The 20,801-nt window shown below is 45.3% G+C and overlaps 1 long non-coding RNA gene across 1 annotated transcript in view; it reads right to left on the bottom strand.

Moving 5' to 3' along the window:
• LOC142830032 (uncharacterized) overlaps positions 1–20,801 on the bottom strand; it is a 146,039-nt gene that overhangs the window by 842 nt on the left and 124,396 nt on the right. Inside the window, exon 5 of the long non-coding RNA XR_012905047.1 lies at positions 1,128–1,223. This is a non-coding gene — a long non-coding RNA (uncharacterized LOC142830032). The remainder of the gene's footprint in view (positions 1–1,127; positions 1,224–20,801) is intronic.

The raw sequence follows: 20,801 nt of genomic DNA, 5'->3' as shown, positions 1-20,801 counted from the left end.
GGAGGGTGTCCTGATGGGTCCCACCCCCAGGGTCGGGAGCGAGTCAGGTATCTTCACACTTGAGTGTGGATATCAGGCCATGGCCCCTGTGTGGCACGCAGCTGGAGCCACCTACCCAAGGGTGCATAGGTGGCTGTGTGATCTGTGAGAAGCATGGCCCACGTGCACAGTCCCTGGTCTTCCTCCCCGCCCTGCCCCCTGGGTAAGGGACAGTGATGGCACTTACCTGATGTGGCCTCCCCTGACGACCCTGCTGACTCCAGTGCCGGGACAGCTCAGGGGTCTCACTGGCGCGGCACCCACCATGCTAGCCCCTCTGTCGTGCTCGGATCAGGGCTCTCTGGTCCCGGCTTGCTGCCCCCCGGGGTGGCACGGACCGTCCCACCCCCCAGGATGCAGTTGAGGATGGGGCAGTAGGGGCAGGTATCAGCCCCTGTTGCAGCGTCACCACTGGTGGCCCTGGCGTATGCTTGCTGCAGCTCCTTTATTTTGAGGTGCACCTTCTACTGGGTGCACCTGTGGCCCTTTCTGGCCATTGTGGCCGCTATGCAGCCATAGACAGCTGTGTTCTTCTGTCTGGTGTGGAGATCATGGACATTGGGGGCCTCCCTAAAAAACTTCAATGAGGTCCATGATCGCCACACCAGTCCAGGCAGGCGCGCGCCTGGCTGACCCCTGGGAGCTGGGAGACTGGGAGCGGGACACTGGACTGGCACTGGCTGCCCAGCTCATGATGGGGCCACTGGGTGCGGGGCTGGCAGTGCTGGCTCTCTGCAGGCAGGCCTCTGGCTCGCATGTGCCCAGTAACCAGACTTTACCCCTTTAAGGGCCCTTGGACTGGGGGAGAGGAGAGGAGTTTTCTGGATTGTGCCCAGAGCAGCCATCAGGGCTCCCTGGGAAGGGCTGGAGGCCCCCTATTTTGAATTAAGTGTCTATACAGCCCTTAATTCAAAATAACTATTTCGAATTTGGCATTATTCATCACAGAATGAGGTTTACCATATTCAAAATAAGCATTCTGCTATTTTGAATTAATTTTGAAATAGCGGTTTGCATGTATAGATGCTATTAAAGTTAATTTGAAATAACGCCTGTTATTTCGAATTAACTTTGTTGCGTAGACATACCCTGGGAATAGCAGCAGTCTCCACCTAAAATACAGGTACATAAGAGCAGAAGTTTTTCTCTGGGTATTGTTTCATGAAGTTGTACGTGTCTGTCACCTAAAAAGAAAGGAGAAACATCAGAGAAACTAAGAGACAATCAGAAGAGAGAAAGCCAAGGATGCAGCCAGAGCAAGCATTGGAAATATAGCCCTAAGAAAAGCCTAGAGAGTGTAACTCATGGCTAGAAATGAGTAGGCAGCTTGCAATGCAGCCTAAATGACCCAGGGGCTATGTCTACACTACAGGGTTTTCCAGGGAAAGCATCTGCTCTTCCGTTGGTGGTGGTGGGTTTTTTTTTTTTTTTTCAGAAGAGCAGATGCGCTGTTTCGGAAGCCCTGTCTTCCTCCTTCCATAGATGGGCCAAATTTTGGAAAAGCCTTTTCCAAAAAAACTATCAGAAAAAGATAGATCATTGTAGTCTAGACATAGAGGCTATGTCTAGACTGGCATGAATTTCCGAAAATGCTTTTAACGGAAAAGTTTTCTGTTAAACTCATTTTCGGAAAAGCGCGTCTAGATTGGCAGGATGCTTTTCTGCAAAAGCACTTTTTGCGGAAAAGCGTCCATGGCCAATCTAGACATGGTTTTCTGCAAAAAAGCCCCGATCGCCTTTTTCACGATCGGGGCTTTTTTGCGGAAAACAGTACTATGCTGTCTACACTGGCCCTTTTGCGCAAAAGTCTTTCGGAAAAAGACTTGCCCGAATGGGAGCAGCATAGTTTTTCCAGAAAAGCACTGATGATTTTACATGAGATCGTCAGTGCTTTTGCGGAAATTCAAGCGGCCAGTGTAGACAGCTGGCAAGTTTTTCCGGAAAAGCAGATGATTTTCCGGAAAAACTTGCCAGTCTAGACACAGCCAGAGAGTCTACCTTTAGAGAGATGTTAGAAAAGTTTATAAATGGTAATTACAGCCACTCCATGTTACGTATGTTAGAACTTTGAAATTTAAACCTGTATTATTAGACAGGCTATGTCTAGACTACATCCTTCTATCGGCAGAGGGATGTAAATGAAGCACAGTAGAGTCCTGATTATCTGACCTAAATGGGACCAACAGGTGGTCAGATTACCAAAAATGTCAGATGATAGGGACTCTACTGTAGCCGGCACCACTTGGTCCCCATCCCTGCCTGGCTCTGTCCCCTTCTCTCCCTGCAGCTCCCAGGCGCGGGCCAAGAGAATGGTCCCACTCACTGCCCCGTCACTCTTCTGGAGCCGCTGATGCCGCTCCTGCCGGCGCCACTTCATCCCCGGGTGCTTCAGGGAAGGGACAAAGCGGCACTGGCAGGAGCAGCATCAGCGGCTCCAGGAGAGTGACGGGACAGCAAGTGGGGCCATTCTCCTGGCCTGCGCCCTGGAGCCGCTGATGCCGCTCCTGCCAGCACCGCAGGATCAGATAAAACAAAATGTTGGATTACCGAAGGATTTAAATATCCCACGCTTCATTTTCATAATCACGTAATGGCGCTCTTTCGAAAATAAAACCACAGACTGGATGAGGTTCTTTTGAAAACGGGGCGCTTTTTTGAAAGATCCGGTAAACCTCAAAAAAACCTAATTTGTATAGAAGATTCTTGGGAATTGATCCTTTCATAGCAGATCTACAGGGGAAGCTTGAGTCATAAGACTGAGAGATCTTTGGTCCCTTCTGGATCACCCTGAATCATGTTGGACTACAACCTTTGGATTAATTCTGAAAGTACAAAGCTCACCATCTCTGCTATGAGTGTGGTCTCATGTCTGTGTGTATGCTGATCTTTTAATTGATACTTTGTCTCTTTTATTTTGAAATTAATTTTAGTTTAATTAATAAGAATAGGAGGTAAGTGTGCATTTGGGTAAGATCTAAAATATTCATTCGTTTGGCCATGGGATGGGTAGAACGTTCTTATACGATGAATAAGATTTTCAGTAATCCTCATTTGACCTGGATGTCTGGGTGGAGGCAAAAAAAAAAGTTGCTTTAAGGGAACTGTGTTTTGGCTTCTGGGTAAGTAAGGTATTATACAAGCTGTTTTGAAGCTAACATCATGGATCTAAGGACTGGAATGACCACTTGCTTTGGTGAGTACCCCATTTTTTGCCGTTTGCCTTAATTAAGCAACCTCAGTGTGGTTCCCCTGGAACCCTGGACACAGAGAGCTTTTAAGCTAAATGCTGACTAGAAAATGTCTTAGAACTGTGAGGAAAGAAATGGCTTCTGACTCTTGATTCATGCTGTGTTCAGGGAAATGGGACATTGTACATGGCTTGTAAATAAAGAGGATTGTATCAAAGAAATATCTGACTGACTCCAATATCAATTTCTCCTCCTAGCTGAAATTAGACTTCAATTTTTTGCTAACCACCAAAAGGAGTGTACATAAGGAACGTAAAGAAAGCAATATCCACAAGCTCTATCTGTCTCTTACATGAGGGCAAACTTAGCAGAAAGCAAAATCCTACTTTACTACATTGAGTTAGCCCCTTAAAAGGGCACCAAAGCTTTATTAATTAATGCTCTTATTATATTTAATAGTATGCTCTAGATGTGATACCGGTGTTAATGATACTGGTGTTAATAATCTTACATACTGCATGGTGCTTGTGGAAAGCCTCACCTCATACAAGGAATTTTAGAGGGTCAATAGTAGACCTAGAATTATTGCCATTAGGTTGTACCAATAAGGTAAGGGAAGTAAATAGTGGGAATCACTAAGGCTACGTCTACACTGGCCCCTTCTTCGGAAGGGGCATGCTAATTTTGAAAGTCAGAATAGGGAAATCCGCGGGGGATTTAAATATCCCCCGCGGGATTTAAATAAACATGTCCGCCACTTTTTTTCCGGCGGACATGTTTATTTAAATCCCACGGGGCATATTTAAATCCCCCGCGGATTTCCCTATTCTGACTTTCAAAATTAGCATGCCCCTTCCGAAGAAGAGGCCAGTGTAGATGTAGCCTAAGGGTACGTCTAGACTACATGGCTCCATCAATGGAGACATGTAAAATAGTTTACTCGGCATAGCCATATTATTTAAATCCCCACTTCATTTAAATAAAAATGGCCGCCGCACTATGCCTTGTGAAACGAGGTTTACCGGAGCAGTTGACAAAGGCTTACCTTGTCAGCTGCACCACGTCTAGACTGCTGCGCTGTGCCAGATCAGCTGATTGTCTGCACAGCATGCTGGCCATTTTTATTTTAATGAAGCAGGGTTTATTTAAATTCCCGCTTCTTTGACTATGCCGAGTAAACTATTTTATATGGCTCCATCGACGGAGCCATAGTCTAGACATACTCTAAGAAAAGGAAACTAAATCTTCAGACATTAACCTTTTGAGGTCCTTTCTTAATGGTTTGTTTTATCGTTAACAAAATGATCAGCAATAATTCCCATAAGCATTCTTTTTAGGCAGTCAGGAGGAAAACGAATGCACCTTTTTCTCTCAGGCTACATCTGCATTGTGAGTGAGAGATGTGGTGCCCCTGCTCATGTGCATATGTGAGAACTATGCATTATTTGTGCTTTCATTCCCCCTTGACTGGCCTTTCCCATCTTTTCACATTACCCCAAGCAGCTATGGAAACTACAGGGCTACGAATAGATTGCATCCCTTTTTTGTAAAAGGGATGCAAATTAGACGTATCGCAATTGCTAATGAAGCGGGGATTTAAATCTCCTCCGCTTCATTAGCATAAAAATGGCTGCCACTTTTTTCCGGCTCGGAGCTTTGCTGGAAAAAAGCGCCAGTCTAGACACGGATCTTTCAGAAAATAAAGCCTTTTCCAAAAGATCCTTTATCCCTTATTTCAAGAGGAATAAGGGATCTTTCAGAAAAGGCTTTATTTTCCAAAAGATCTGCGTCTAGACTGGCGCTTTTTTCCGGCAAAGCTCCGAGCCGAAAAAAAGCAACAGCCATTTTTATGCTAATGAAGCGGGGGAGATTTAAATCCCCGCTTCATTAGCAATTGTGATACGTCTAATTTGCATCCCTTTTACGAAAAAGGGATGCAATCTAGATGTAGCCCATGGGTATAGCTCAAGGTCCAGTGTGCTTTAGGAACAGCCCTTGGAGCTATGGAGATGTCTACATTACAGAGTTTTGTCGGAAAAACGGCTGTTTTTCTGACAAAATGTGTGTTATGTCCACACTTTAATCGCATTCTTCCAAAAGTAAATCGAAAGAACAGAGAGGTTTTTCTGGCATTGGTAATCCTTTTTCTACAAGGAAGAAGCCTTTTTCCGAATGAGCTCTTTTGGAAAAAGATGTGTGGGGACAGGGAGGAGGGTTTTTTTTTTCTAAAGAAGAGGCCTCCAGGAGATAACACAGGTGCACTGTTGGACACTCCATACAAAGTAATCAGGACTCTATAGTTCCTGTCTCCTGGTCCCTCTTAAAGCTGCAGGTACCCCGGACAGGCCTTGTGGCAGGGAGCCAGCCTGACAGCAGCACCTTGAAGCACTGCCATCCATAGCAGAGCCTCAAGCTTCCTGTAATTCCCCTGGCCCTCACAGGGAGCAGCCCCAGAGGTTCCAGGGCCCACCCAGAGGGACCAAAAGGTGTGCACCCTCCTGGTCCGGAGTGGAGATCCTGTCCCTCCTCGAGCTGGGGGACAAGGGGACTCCAGGATCTCCACTCTAAGGCTATGTCTATACTTGCGGCTTCTTGCGCGAGTAATATGTAAAATGAGGCTAAGCGTGGAATATTGCCAAGCCTCATTTGCATACCTAATGAGCCACCATTTTTTCAGAAGAGGCTTTTGCTCAAGAAGGAGCATCTACACTACCCCTTCTTGCGCAAGAAAAACCCTCTTGTACAATGCCGTTCTTCCTGAAAAGTAATAGGTGTAATGGCATTGCTCAAGAGGGTTTTTCTTGCACAAGAAGGGGCAGTGTAGATGCTCCTTCTTGCGTAAGAGCCTCTTCTGAAAAAAATGGTGGCTCATTAGGTATGCAAATGAGGCTTGGCGATATTCCACGCTTAGCCTCATTTACATATTACTCGCACAAGAAGCCGCGAGTGTAGACATAGTCTAAGTGGTGTAATGCCAACATTTTTGGGTACATCGCCAAGTCCCTGGCAGAGCGCGGACATCCACCCTGGACTTTAGAACAGGTCTGGAGTAAGAAGAAAGAGCTCCATCAGGGATACGTTCGGGCCAGAGAGTGTAGCTCACACTCAGGGGCAGCCCCCCATAACTGCCCTTATTACCAGGAGCTGCACCAAATCCTGGGGGAGTGGGGAAACATCTTCCCCACACATCATTGTGGACTCCGGCCTCAAGATCCCCATCATCACCTGGCAGGAGGTCATGGCGGAGGAGGAGCAGTAGGACCAGAGCCAGCCAGAGGTGAAGCAGAAGGAAGAGGAGGGGAGGAGGAGGCGACAGAGACAATCACCCAGGACAGCTCCCAGGCCTCGTCCGATGCCGGGGAGGGATCTGCAGGTGAGTGGTCTTCCTTTGTCACACACACAGGGTGGGGAAGGCTCTTCACGGAAGGCATGAAGGGAGGGGTTGTGGTGGGGAAGGGATAAGGCAGCAAGCCAGAGGCCCCAGTTGGGGAAGCCCTGGGGAGAGTTACTGGGGTCCTTGAGACAACCTCTCCCTCAGGGCCTCCCAGATGTGCACCCCGGCCGGATGGGCCTGACAGATGGCAGCTGTTCTTGTCTGCTCGAATGATCGCCCCTCATGGCCAGCATGTGCCCCCCCACTCTGGAAGGAAGGCCTCCCCCTTCCTCTCCACAACATTGTGGCGGACACATGCTGCAACCATCTCAGGGATGTTGTGCTCCCCCACATTGAAGTGGGTCAGCAGGCACCTGAATCCGGGCCCAGGTCAGGCAGGCATTAAATTGGTCCCTGCTGGGGTCCAAGTGGCCAATACTGGGTTTCATAAGCCACAGCATGAGGGGGTAGGCTGCATCCCCCAAAATGCACAGTGGAATCTGCATGTACCCAGCTGCTAGTTCACAGCAGGGGAAGAATGTGCCTGCCTCCAGCTTCCAGCACAGGCTAGAATTATGAAACACATGGGCATTGTGTGCCATGCCCGACCACCTGACAAAAATGTCCGTGAAGTATGGTCGACCAGGGCCTGCAGCACCATAGAAAAGTAGTTCTTTCTATTAATATACTGGACCGCTTGATGCTCCAGTGCACGGATTGGGATATGGGTCCTATCAATGGCTCCAGCACAGTTTTGGAACCCAGGGCAGCAAATCTGGCCATGATCGGATACAGGTCTCACAGGCGGATGACCCTCTGCAGCTGGATGAAGATGATGGCCTTAACCACCTGCAGAAGGAGACAAACAAACCCACAAAACAGAGAAAGAGAGAGGAAGTGCCTGAGCCCTCAGGAGGTGCCCATCCCCCTCACCTCCCTCCCCTCCCCCAAACACCCCAGGAGCCACCCCCTATGAGGCTGTCTCCTCAGCAGCAGGGCAGTGAGGGCCAGACGGCACAATCCCCCAAGGACAGGGGATCTCCATCCCATTCCATCCCTCACATTCACCCAACCCCCTTTCCCGAGTGTCCCCCTTTTCCAGGACTCCCCCCCATGCAGGGACTGCAGTCCCAGAGTGCCTTACCTCCATAAGGAGGGCCCTGATGGTGGACTTCTCCATGCCAAACTGATTGCTTACTGCCTAGTAGCTGTCATGGGTGGCGAGCTTCCCAAGGGCTATTGAGCTTCTTGAGGGGGATGGCGGCCTGCAGGTGGGTGTCATGTCTCCAGAGGGTGGGGGGCGAGCCAGACACATAGCTTCAAAAAGGTGGCCTTTCGCATGAGGTAATTTTGTACCCACTGCTGGTCGTCCCACCGCTCCATGAACAGCTGGTCCCCCCAGTCTGGATTGGTGTTGAGCCTCCAAAAATGCCTCTTCACTGTGGGGTGTGGTTGCAAGAGTGTAGCTCCTGCACCCAGGGAGAGGGTCCCCAGAATGAGCTTGGGGTTGAGCTCGGTCAGGAGCAGAAAGGCAGCTGGCACGAAGTGCTGCAAAAGCTGCAGGAAAAAGCTGAGGTGTCCATAAAAGCTGGGCAACCACAGCAGGCACTCTAAGAGCTTTTCTGTCCCTCGAAGAGGTAGGCAAGCACGCAGCAGAAACAGAGAAACGGCTATCAAGGGAGGGTCCCTTTAAGCGCATGTCTCTACAAGGCTCCAGCACCAGTACGTGTAAGCAACTGGTGACCTAAAGCCCTGGCTGAAAAGGTTCTCGGTGGCCTTTTATGAGAGAGAACATCCAATCAGTCTGGACACTCTTTTGAAAAAGCAGATTGCTTTTTCCATGCACTTTTGTGTGTGGACGCTCTCTTTCAGAAGAAGTTTTTCGGAAGATCTCTTCTGAAAAAGGCTTCTTCCAAAAGAAGCCTGCAGTCTAAACGTAATCTACATGTTGTGAACTACAAAATGTGGCATGTTACGAGAACTTCTTGGTTCCTTCCAGGATATGCACATAGGCTGCAAGCAGAGAGGAGGCTGCTGAACTGTAATCCTTTTCTATGTTCTTCATAGAATAAAACCTGTTCCTGGTGGTTTGTCTGAGTGGGTTTGGCTTGAGATGCTCACATACACTGACACACAACCCAGAGCACACAAAGGAGCCTAAAGCCTTGTCTCCCAAATCACCTCATACTGGGCTAGGGAACAGGATGGCCTACAGATGTTTAGAGACTGCAGTGGCACATACCTTGTCAAAAGGGTTTAGAGATTTCATCCCTGAAAAGTGGTGTATTAGAAAGCACCAGAGAACAGATTCTACCCCCCCTCCCAAAGACCACTGCCATTGAATGGGGGACAGGTGTTTCAAAAACAACTGTCAGACAATCAGTACTCGATAATAACTCTTGTTGCTAAAGAAGAAATCAACTCACCACAATGATAGTATGAGAAAACACAAGGTGAGGGGTCTCTTTGCTTTCTCCCCATCCCAAGGCCCTTGAAAAGCTCATACAAAATGGATAAATCCTACATGTTCATCCAAACCTTTTGGTATTTGCCTACAACAATTTCTCAATTTAAAGGGGTTTTCAACACTCTACTGAGCATAAAAATTGATAGCAGCAAGGTCAGTCAGAAAAGAGGAATATTTTATGTTTTGTCATCTTTAACAAAGTTTTAACAGCTTTGTAAAGTTTAATTCTCATTTGCAGCATATGTGCACAGTGATGATTAGAGTAAAAGCAGCATCATTGCTAGACATGATCTCATTTTCTAATGACTCAACTTCACACTATATTACAGAGATGTAAAAGAGCACCTTCTAGAAAGTATACGTCAAAGCCCATGTTAGTCAATTCAGATAGGTGATCTACTGATACATCAAATGATGCACTGCTACAGGGCTGTGTCTAGACTGGCAAGTTTTTCCGCAAAATCAGCTGCTTTTGCGGAAAAACTTGCCAGCTGTCTATACTGGCCGCTTGAATTTCCGCAAGAACACTGACTTCCTACTGTAAGAAATCAGTGCTTCTTACGGAAATGCTATGCTGCTCCTGTTCGGGCAAAAGCCCTCAGCTGTGTCTAGCCTGGCAAGTTTTTCCGCAAAATCATTTGCTTTTGCGGAAAAATTTGCCAGCTGTCTACACTGGCCTCTTGAATTTCCGGAAAAGCACTGACGACCTCCTGTAAAATCATCAGTGCTTTTCCAGAAATACTATGCTGCTCCCATTCGGGCAAAAGTCTTTTTCCGAAAGACTTTTGCGCAAAAGGGCCAGCGTAGACAGCATAGTACTGTTTTGCACAAAAAAGCCCCGATGGCTAAAATGGCGATCGGGGCTTTTTTGTGCAAAAACGCATCTAGATTGGCACGGATGCTTTTCCGCAAAAAGTGCTTTTGCGGAAAAGCGTCCGTGCCAATCTAGACGCTCTTTTCCGCAAATGCTTTTAACGGAAAACTTTTCCGTTATAAGCATTTCTGGAAAATCATGCCAGTCTAGACGTGTATATTCATTGTGCTACTATAGCAACAGAATTAAAAGAGGAATTTCTGCTTCACTGTCCACTCCCAACACAAGCAACTGTTGAAGAGCTTTGTAACTATTAATTTTGTCCAAGACAAATACCTTGTTTTGAATTTTCAGCGATGGAGCATGGTCTATTGTAGGACAGTATAGCATACTCAAGTCAAGGGTAAAATACTTGTCCCCTGTAGCATCCTGGAATCATTGTATGATCTAGAGGTAGGCACTGGATTCTAAGCAGATGCCAGAGGAGTTGAACAACGTTCTTACATTTGCTGTGAGAATTGTAAACTTTATTACATCAAGCCCAGTTAATTCAATGATTTTGGCTATTTTGTGGATCAAGATGGGGCAAGCCTCACACAGTTGCTACATGCAGAAATGTGTTGGCTGTCCATGTGTAACATGCTGACAAAACTATGTGAGTTATGCAAATAAGTTTGTATGTTTCTTTCTGCACAAGTTGGGTGTCATTACTGGCATTTCAGTGGCACTCACTGGATATTCTTGTTGTCATATGGAGTTGACATATTGGAGAGATTGAATTTTCTGAATGTGTTACGTCAGGGATGAAATACATATGCTTTAATTGCTAATGATCAGATAGCAGCATCCATTAACAAACCTGAATTGTTGTCTTTGTAGGTGCAGCAGGGATCTGAATCCATGTTTTTAGCACTGGAGAAGGTTGTGCAACAGTGCAATGACAGGCTAAAATTGTTCTGTGCTTACTGGGTCTACAGGAGAAGTTCCATGAGTACTTTCCTGAAGCGGGCAAACAAACATATAGTCAATGCATCAGGAACCAATTCACTTTAAGCCAACCCCCATAGATATGCTGCCTTGAAAAGAGGAGGAAAGACTTACTGACCAATCAAGGGGTAAGGAACTGCAGCACAGAGTTTTACTAATGCCAATCGCAGATTTTGGTTATGAGTGGGCTCTGAGTCTTGGGAGTTAACACACTTGTCACATTACCGAATTGGAGGGAAGCAGCCAGATCGCTGCTGCACCCCTAGGTGGGGGTGTTGGCCCCAGAAATCTGTATGAAAGGGAGCCATGTGGGGTATTGAATGGGAGCTTGTTGTTTTCTGATCGTGTGTACACTGTTTATGTGAGTATATAATGTCTGTGTGTGTAGATCTGTAATCTGTGTGGAAACTGAAGATTTCCCTGCATGTGGTTAAGCATTGGGCAGGGCCGAGCCTGTGGAGCCTGTGGACATGCTAATTACCTGTGGAACAATGGTTCTCAATGGGCCAAAGACACACCCAAAGAATGGGGGCTGTCCTGAGAGCAGCCAGCAGGGAACACAGAGAGGCTGAGGACCAGGTGACCTGCCACATACTAGAAGAGGCCAGGAAGGAGTATAAAGAGGCCATGTGGTCGATGCCATTTTGTTCTCAGCTCAGCACTTCATCCCAGAGGCAGCAGTGCAGGGATTGAAGAGCCCGGAAGACCTGTGAACCCATCCTGATCGTAGGATGTGCAATAAGAACTTTTAAACCAGCAGCTGTTACATCTCTGCTAGAGCCTGCATCGAGAACTGGGAGATTCGGTGCATGTAACGTACTGTACTTTAATAACCTTACTCTCATGCTTTTCTTTCCTGTAATAATAAACCTTTAGATATAGATTCTAAAGGATTGGCCTAGCGTGATTTGTGGGCAAGGTCCAGAGGGTAAATTGACCAGGGATCTGTGGCTGGTTTCTTGGAACCGGACAGAACTTGTTCGGGGTAGGTGGGATTGGGTGCTAGGACCCCCCACCTGTGTATGAGGCCCGGGGCCATCTGGGGCACGAATATTGCTGGGGTGTCGGAGGGGTTTTACTCGGGAGGCTTCAGGCAGGCAGCTGAAGCACTCTGTGGGACTGGTTTGTGGCCTGTGTGGGGAGGTCGCCAGTCGGGGGCTGTAAGTAGCCCCGGATTTGAGCAATTCGCCCTGAGCGGACGCCCTCAGCTGTGCCCAGACATGGCCCGGTCCATCACAACACTGTGGTCTTGAAGCCCTGATTTCTTGTTTCATCCACTTACCTATGTGAGACAGGATTCTGAGCACTAACCACAATCAAAACAAAATATCACTTCCAGCTAAGTGGGGATGCCTCCAGAACAGCATGAAAGGATCATGACATCCCAGCTGTGCCACAATTTTCAAATTATGAATTTATTTGAAAAAAATATCATCCCGTTGTAGTAAGAAGCTCTCACGAAGGAAACTAGAAAAGAAACAGATAGGATGCATGCTTCATAATGTCAAGTTCACTGAATGTCTAAGTGAACCTCCAGCCACTGTGGACCAAACAGCAGGTAGGGAATGAGAGAGTTTGGTGGTTAAACACAGAACAGATTCTTAACTCTTCTGGATTCTATTGTAGCCCTTGCAACTGATGTAGGTTGCTATAGCTGCACAGTGGCACAGTAGCACCATTGCAGTGGTGCCTCTATAGCACTGTAGTGTGGATGCCTCACTCATCAACCAAAGGAGTATTCCAGCTATGTACCAGTCTGAGAGATGGTAACTATTTCCACAGAATAATATTTCTCTTTATCTACCTGAATCTACATCAGAGGTTAGGTCAATCCAACCAGGATACCTAGAGCAAAACGTTTTTCACAGCCCAAAGTTACATAGTTTGAAGATCAGACCTAAAAATATTATCTTGTTTATACCACTTCGCCTTTATCCATTTCCAGTAAATGAAATCAATAATATGTATCAATTTTGAAGGGCTGTTCCAAGGATTAACAAATATTTGTAAATTGCTTTGAGAGCCTCAGATTAAAGGCATTATTGTAATGCAAAAATATGTTTATTTTAGCTTATAGACCTGATGAACCCCAAAGGGTTCATACAGCTCTATTAAGTATCTAAGGGCTTCCTTCAGCACTATCTTACAATGAGGTAGAATGTGCAGTAGTATTCAAAGAGAAATAATAGGCTTCACCCATGTCACTAGACTGGAGGAAAGAGTCGAAAATATCGTGTAAAAGAAAATTTCTCCAGAGGCAAGGAAGGATTAGAGAACTGGTCCAAAGCCCATTTAAGTTAATGAAAGTAGTCTGATCAAGCCCTAATAACCTAATAGTCATTTTCTGTCTCTAACTTATATGATTCACTGAAAAATGATACTTTTGTGCTTTGAAGATGAGTTTTTCCATCCTGTCTATAATCTCAATTGTACTATAGTAGAATAATTATTTTGACATATCTGTTTTGTGCTACAAACCTAGCAACTGATTTAAAAGAGCAAGCTCTTAGGCATTAATAAGAGAGAACTTTGAGAAAGAGGCTTTTAATGGGAAGTTAATATTTTTTTATTTTTATTTCCAAGAGTGTTTTGTGGACATGATTGCTGAAGTATTCATTAAGGTCATAAAAGCTTCTGATGGCTTATTATTGTTAAAGAAATTAAAATGTTATTTCAGAAAGAAACAATTCCAAAAATGGTCCAGGAGCATATAAAGAAGATTATATGGGCCGATAAGCCTTTAATGAACGTTAGTCGAAAGAGTTTGGCAGCAATTATACTTCCCCATAGTCACAAAAATTATTTTTGCCGTTGTTGTTTCAGTAACACAAGCCTCAAAGCCATAGTAAATATGCTTAGCATTTTGGGAAACACTATACTGGTTAACTACTTTAATTCAGTATATATATCTCCTGATAAAGAATGGTATAATTAGGCTCAAGCTACCATTTGTTCCTGGATATGTTTCAGCTTGTTTTCATCATGTTTCTAATTCATCTGTGTCAATGTTAAATGTAATTATTATTAATTCTTCCAAAAGTGGGGAAAAGAAAAACATTCTGGAACACTGAGGCTGTGTCTACATTGGCATGATTTTGCACAAAAGCGGCTGCTTTTGTGCAAAAACATGCTGCCTGTCTACACTGGCCGCGAGTATTTGCACAAGAACACTGACATTCTAAAGTGCAAAATCAGTGCTTCTTGCACAAATACTCTGACGCTCCTGCTTAGGGATAAGTCCTCTTGCGCAAGTGTTCTTGTGCAAGAGGCCAGTGTATACAGGTAACATCAATTTCTTACGCAAGAAAGCCCAATGTCTAAAATGGCCATCGGAGCTTTCTTGCGCAAGAGAGCATCTATAGTGGCACGGATGCTTTTGCGCAAAAGCAAATCTTTTGCGCAAAGGCACATGCCAGAATAGACACTCTCTTGCGCAAATACTTTTAATGGAAAAACTCTTCCGTTAAAAGTATTTGCGCAAAATCATGCCAATGTAGACGTAGCCTAAGAGACTGAAGTGGTGTGCAAACAAATAACAATTAATGTTAGCTTTTTGGTTACATGTCCATTTGGGTATGTCTACACTACCACCCTAGTTCAAACTAGGGTGGTTAATGTAGTCAATCGAAGTTGCAAATGAAGCCCGGGATTTAAATATCCCGGGCTTCATTTGCATCTTGCCGGGCACCGCCATTTTAAAATCCCCGGTAGTTCGGACTCCATGCCCGCGGCTACACGTGGCACGGAGTAGGTAGTTCAAATTAGGCTTTCTAATTCGAACTACTGTTACTCCTCGTGGAGTATTCGAACGGTAGTTTGAATTAGAAAGCCTAATTTGAACTACCTACTCTGTGCCACGTGTAGCCGTGGGCACAGAGTCTGCACTACCGGGGATTTAAAAATGGCAGCGCCTGGCAAGATGCAAATGAAGCCCGGGATATTTAAATCCCGGGCTTCATTTGCAACTTCGAATTACTACATTAACCACCCTAGTTCGAACTAGGGTGGTAGTGTAGACATACCCCCGGAGAGTTGCACAGAATCAACCCTTCATTTTGTGTATAAGTATGAAAGAAAAATCTCCTGGATCAGGCCTGGGGAAGCCACTGGGAAGCCCACAGAGGGAGTGGGGAGCCCCAGGCAGACTCCCCTGCTTGCCCCACAGGGGGAAGTTTCAGGAACTAGCCAATGGAAACTGCTTGTTAGAATAACAGGCAGCCAAGAAGAACCACACCCCCTCTCCTTGGCTCAGTTATTCAATGAAGCAAAGGGCCAGGCAAGCAGGAAGGCTGGCTGGCTGAGAAGCGTTTTAAGCTCTGCAAACCTTAGCTCTGCAGACAGGTAGGCTAGTTTGGCAGGTGGCAGGTAAGTCTCTTGGCCACAGCCTGCTTCTGGCACCCCAGCCCTTTCCTGCCCTAACTCTCTGACCCCCCTCTCCCTCACTCAACATACCCAAACCCTCTGTCCCCCTCTTACACCCAGGGGCGGCCCATGCCTATAGGCAAACTCAGCAACTGCCTAGGGCACCAAGTTAAATGGGGTGCCAAATTCCATGCCACTTCCCCTTCCTGGCATCAGCCAGGGAGGAAGGCTTCCCTGCACCACAGGAGGGGTGAGTCAGCCCTGTAGAAGAAGCGTGGGGAGTTGGCCCCGGGGGAGGCACGCGCCCATTTTCCCTGCACCACGGGAGAGGGGTCAGCCTCAGGAGTGGCGGCGTGTGGGAGTTTCCGCCCCAGGAGAGGCGGCATGGGCAGGTTTCCCTATGCTGCGGGAGGGGAAGGTGTCAGCCCTGGGAGAGGCAGTGTGAGGGGGTTCCCTGTGCCACGGGGAGGTGGGTGCAGGGGACTCTCTCCCCCCACTGGCACCCTGTTCCCTCTCCCCTCTCCCCTTTGCGCAGCCACAGAACTCCATCCCCAGCCCCCCTTTATTTTCCGAAAGATCCGTGTCTAGACTGGCGCTTTTTTTTGGCAAAGCTCCGAGCCGGAAAAAAGTGGCAGCCATGTTTATGCAAATGAAGCAGGGGGGGATTTAAATCCCCACTTCATTTGCAATTGCGATGTGTCTAACTTGCATCCCTTTTACAGAAAAGGGATGCAGTCTAGACACAGCCTACAAGTATATTGGTATTATTAACAACTAAATATTTGTATTTTGAGAGTATGTAAAACCCCCAATTAAGATTGGACACTATTGTGCTAAATGCTGAACATTTCATCAAGTCTATAAGCTAAAATAAACATTCTTTGCATTACTATCCTATGTAGCTCTAGTCACAAAGAACTACATGCAATGTGATTCAGAACAGAATTTGATGTGTTTTATTTTGGAATGTCCTATATTTTCTGTCAGCAACAACAAAAGCAAACATAGAAAGGATAAATCTATAAACTTTAGCAAAGAGAGATGATGTGATAAGAATTTAAGCCTCTGAAGAAGCAATAGCAACTTTTGCAGAAAGAAAATCTTTCCCCTCATTTTTTCCATTACATGGTAAATGGGTGGCATTTGTAGCTATAACACTATTAAAATAAACCAAACTTTTGAGATGCTTAGTTTAAATATTTTTAGAAATACAAACAGAATGGACTTCCAGCATAAATATGCGAAGGGGAGGGGGAGGACAGAAGCAACTCTAAAGATATGAAAATCAAATTCTGAGAAGATTGGGAAAGAGGTGAGTAAAACTGAAAACAGACAAAACATACAGCTTACACCACTGGCCTCTAAACTGCATTAGATCTTTGTCCTACTTAACCTGTTATAGATGCCTATGTAGGCTTTTAAAGGCAAATAGAATACTTGATCCCATGTCCTCCCTTCAGTGTTACCTAGTTGGGCTGACTGTATATCCTCAGATAGTCAAGGTTTTTAGACAAGAGAAGGAGGGGGTAGATGAGTACTAAAAAATTTAACAAACCCCACAAAGCCTACATTGATTAAAAGGAATGTTTTATGTCTTCTCTGAGGATGGAATGAAGAAACACATGTTGTGATTTAGAGAGAGAGCAAAAAGCATTTATGCCAACGAGCATCACCATTAAAAAAATCATCACAAGCCTCTTTGAGAGGTATGAAAATAGGGCTTTCTCAAGCTCCAGTTAAATACCAAACATTATCCTGATGCTGACTGCCCTGCCATACAGACATGTCAGGAAATATTTTTTAGGAAAAAATCATGCTAAGAAATCAAATTGCAACCCATTAATTTTCATCAGACATTAACGATAATTTCACCACATCTCTTAATTTACATATCAAACATAGGGGATATGGAAATCAAAACCAAAATTTTCAAGTTGTGTGCCCACAACTAAAACTAAGGGTATTTCTACACTACAGTGGTATTTATAAATATCTTATTTTGAAATAGTTAATTCAAAATAAGTTATTTCAGAATAACACGTCTACACACAAAATGCATTTCAAAATCATGTTTTACTATTTTGAAATAGTGCATCCACACTGAGTGGATGCTGAATTGCATTTAAGGCCGACTGGAACCAGGTCCAGCAGGGCATCAGGTCAGGAGTTACGTTGTGTGGCTGAGGCCTGTGCCTAAAGGGACCCACCCTGGACCTCAGCTTTCCCTGATTGCTTGCCTACCTCGATGAGGGACAGCAAAGCATTTTGTCTCTGCGTGCTCTGGTTGCCCTCACTGAGGACACCACAGAACTCTGCAACATGGAGCCAGAGCTGCCCCTGGGCACTCTGGTGCTTCTCGTGGTCGTGTTGCTGCGAGCCTGGCTGCATTTTCTACAGGCTGCCATCTGGAAGGTCCATTGGGGGTCTGTCAATATCTAGGAGGCCCTGCGGGAGAGTTTCTACCCTGAGGAGCGCTAAGAGCCTCCTTGGTCTGCCCCACTGGGGGCTTGTATCTCATTCCTCCCTCATGTCCTTCCACTTACCCCTTCCTAACCCGTCTTCCTGATGTCAAATAAAATGCATGTATTTTCATGAACACAAACTCTCGTTATTTAACAAAACTTGGGGGGTGGTGGATGAAACTCTGGTGAGACTGTGGAAAGGAGGCAGGAGAGGGGAGAAAAGAGGGTGGGAGAGGGGAGGGGGAAACCTGGGAGGAGGGAGCTGGAAGGAGGAAGCAAGCGGAAGAAGGGAGAGGGGAAGCTCAGGGATCAGAGTTGGGGGTCTCGCTGGACCAACTTGATTTTCATGCAAACCTGCTTCTTGGTTCCCATGTGGCCTTTGGTGGCCAGGCTGGCAGCTATCCTGCAGTAGACGGCCACATTCCTCTGACTAGTGCAGAGATTATGGACATTGGGGGCATCTCCCCAAACCTGAATAAGATCCATGATCTCCACCCTGTACTGGGAAGGCATCCACCTTCTCTGGTCCCTGGCATGCTCCTGGGAGCTGGCAGACTGCTCCTGGGGAGTGGTGGAGGGCTGTCTGCCCGTGGCTTGCTGGCTCATGTTTTGGGGCCACTGGGTCGGGGCAGTGACTGCTGACTCTGGGCTTGCAGGCTTAGAGCTGGCACTGTGGCACTGTGGCCAGAGTTAACCCCTTTAAGGGCTCCAGGGCAGGGGGGAGGGAGAGGAGTGTTCTTGGTTGAGGCTGGAGTGGCCACCAGGGCACCCTGTGAAGGCTGGAGGTCCCCTATTTCGATAAAAGTGTCTACACAGCACTTATTTCAATTTAGCTATTTCAAATTTAAAGTTATTCCTCATGGAATGAGTGAGGTTTACCAAATTCGAAATAAGCCCTCTGCTATTTTGAATTAATTTCAAAATAGTGGTTTGCCTGTATAGACGCTAGTAAAGTTATTTCAAAACAACAGCTGTTATTTTGAAATATCTTTGCTGTGTATACATACCCTGAGAGATAATTTTGCCGTGAGCACTATGCCAGAAAATGTCCATTGAAGTCAGTATAGCCCTGCATAGCAGCAGAACTTGACCCACAGCAAGAACTGTAGATCAGACCTTTTCTGATCACAGAATATTAGAGGCAAATCTGCCATAGGAAAGGAATAATTTTAATATCAACATAATTCATGTTGTGTGTTTGAGAGAAGCACCTGAAGGCAAAGAGTAAGAGTGCCACAGAAAACAGGCTTTATTTTAAAAAAAGGAGGCTGATATCAGAGGCTGGCGCTTTTCTCCGGCAAAACCCCGAGCCGGAAAAAAGTGGCAGCCATGTTCATGCAAATGCCGCGGGGGATATTTAAATCCCCCGCGGCATTTGCAATTCCGACTGGTCTCATTAGCATCCCTTTTCCAGAAAGGGGTGCCAATGTAGACACAGCCCAAATGTATTGCTTTAAATTTAGAAATAGTAGCTTTAAACTTCTTTTATTTCTGTGTGTGTTAATGACCTTGTGGGCAATACATCTTTGTGTGCATATTACTATATATTGTTAGGGTGCAATAAAAATCACAGGTACTTAAGACATCCAAGAGAGGAAGTACGTCAAGGGGCTGCTGTCAGGAGAATTGTTGTGGTGAATTCCTGATACACATGACATCAGTGGGAGTTTTATCACTGTATTCAGTGGGGCCAGGATTTCACCCCTGCTCCTGTCCCTGACTCAAACTCTCTGAATCATTATTTGATTTCAGCTAAGTCATTTAACCTTCTGTTTCTTATCTGTAAAATAAATGAAATAGTAATTCACCTACCTCTCAAGGCTTTCATGAGGTTTAATATACCAAAAGTGAAGTGTTGTGATAAATAAGAAGACTTCAGTCCTTTCAGCTAAGAGAAGTACTTCAACTCTTAGTCAATTCTGGGAAAAAATTGTTTCTTGGTTGCCTAATGTTTATTCCCCCTCCCATTCTTCATCTTTGATAGGTAGAAATGTGTTTGCAACATTTTTAAGCCAGTGGGGACAAACAGAATTTAAAGGCGAATATGACCAGTTGCATTAAATTCTTCCATTCCCTTTCCAGTAGTCCTTCTTTCACAAATCACAACTATTGAATGCTTTTAGTGCCTCAAGAAAGGAGGAAGAATTAAATCTCAAGGAAGAAGTTAGAATTCAGCTGCAATTTTTATCATGTTAGATAATGCTTCTGTTTAAAAAAGACAGACACTTTTTAGTGTAAATGAGTAGGTTATTATACAGTTGGGAAAAAAGAATGCAGGCCATGTGTGTAGGATGGGGGTGCACAGGTGACTCCAAAAAAGATTTTGGGGAATAATGTGACCAAATGTGATGCCATATACACAAAAAGTAATGCAATCTTACGATATAGAAAATGCAATTCCAAGCAGGAGTGAAGGTTATTATACCTCTATGTATGGCACTGGTATGTATAGTGCTGGACTACTGTATTCTCTTCTTGAATTGTGGATACCAGATAGAGGTTGATAAATTGAAGAGGTTTCAGAGATAAGCCAGAACAATGATTTAAGAATTGGAACGTGTCTTCTGTCTACACATCAGGGCAAAAGTTGAATTAAGCTACGCAACTTGAGCTACGTCAATTGCTCAGCTGACACTGAAATAGCTTATTTTGGCTTCTGGTAGTGTCTACACAGTAGGAAGCCTGAGGAAGAACACTCTTCCTTCGACTTCCCTTACTCCTTGTAAAATGAGGGTTACAGGAATCAGAGTAAGAAATCCTCCAGCTCAACATTATTTTGACATTATGTCGAAATAACTGCTTGCTGTATAGGCACGGAATATGTTATTTTGGAATAATGTCAGTTATTCCAAAATAATACTGCTGTGTAGACGTACCCCAGAGAGATGTGGGGCTCAATTTATTTGGCTTAACTTTATTTAACTTAACAAAGAAAAGATTAAAGGGTGACTTAATAACTAGCTACAGTGGGAAGAAATATTTAATAATGGTAATTCAATCTATCAGAGGAAGCTATAACACAAGTCACTAGCTGGAAGTTGAAACTAGTCAAATTCAGACTGGAAATAACACATGAATAATTGACAATGAGAATAATTATCCACTGGAA

Source organism: Pelodiscus sinensis, chromosome 6 (assembly GCF_049634645.1).
Source record: "Pelodiscus sinensis isolate JC-2024 chromosome 6, ASM4963464v1, whole genome shotgun sequence".
Lineage (NCBI taxonomy): Eukaryota > Metazoa > Chordata > Testudines > Trionychidae > Pelodiscus > Pelodiscus sinensis.
The sequence above is the reverse complement of the archived record's forward strand: the minus strand, read 5'-3'. Positions and strand labels throughout refer to the sequence as shown.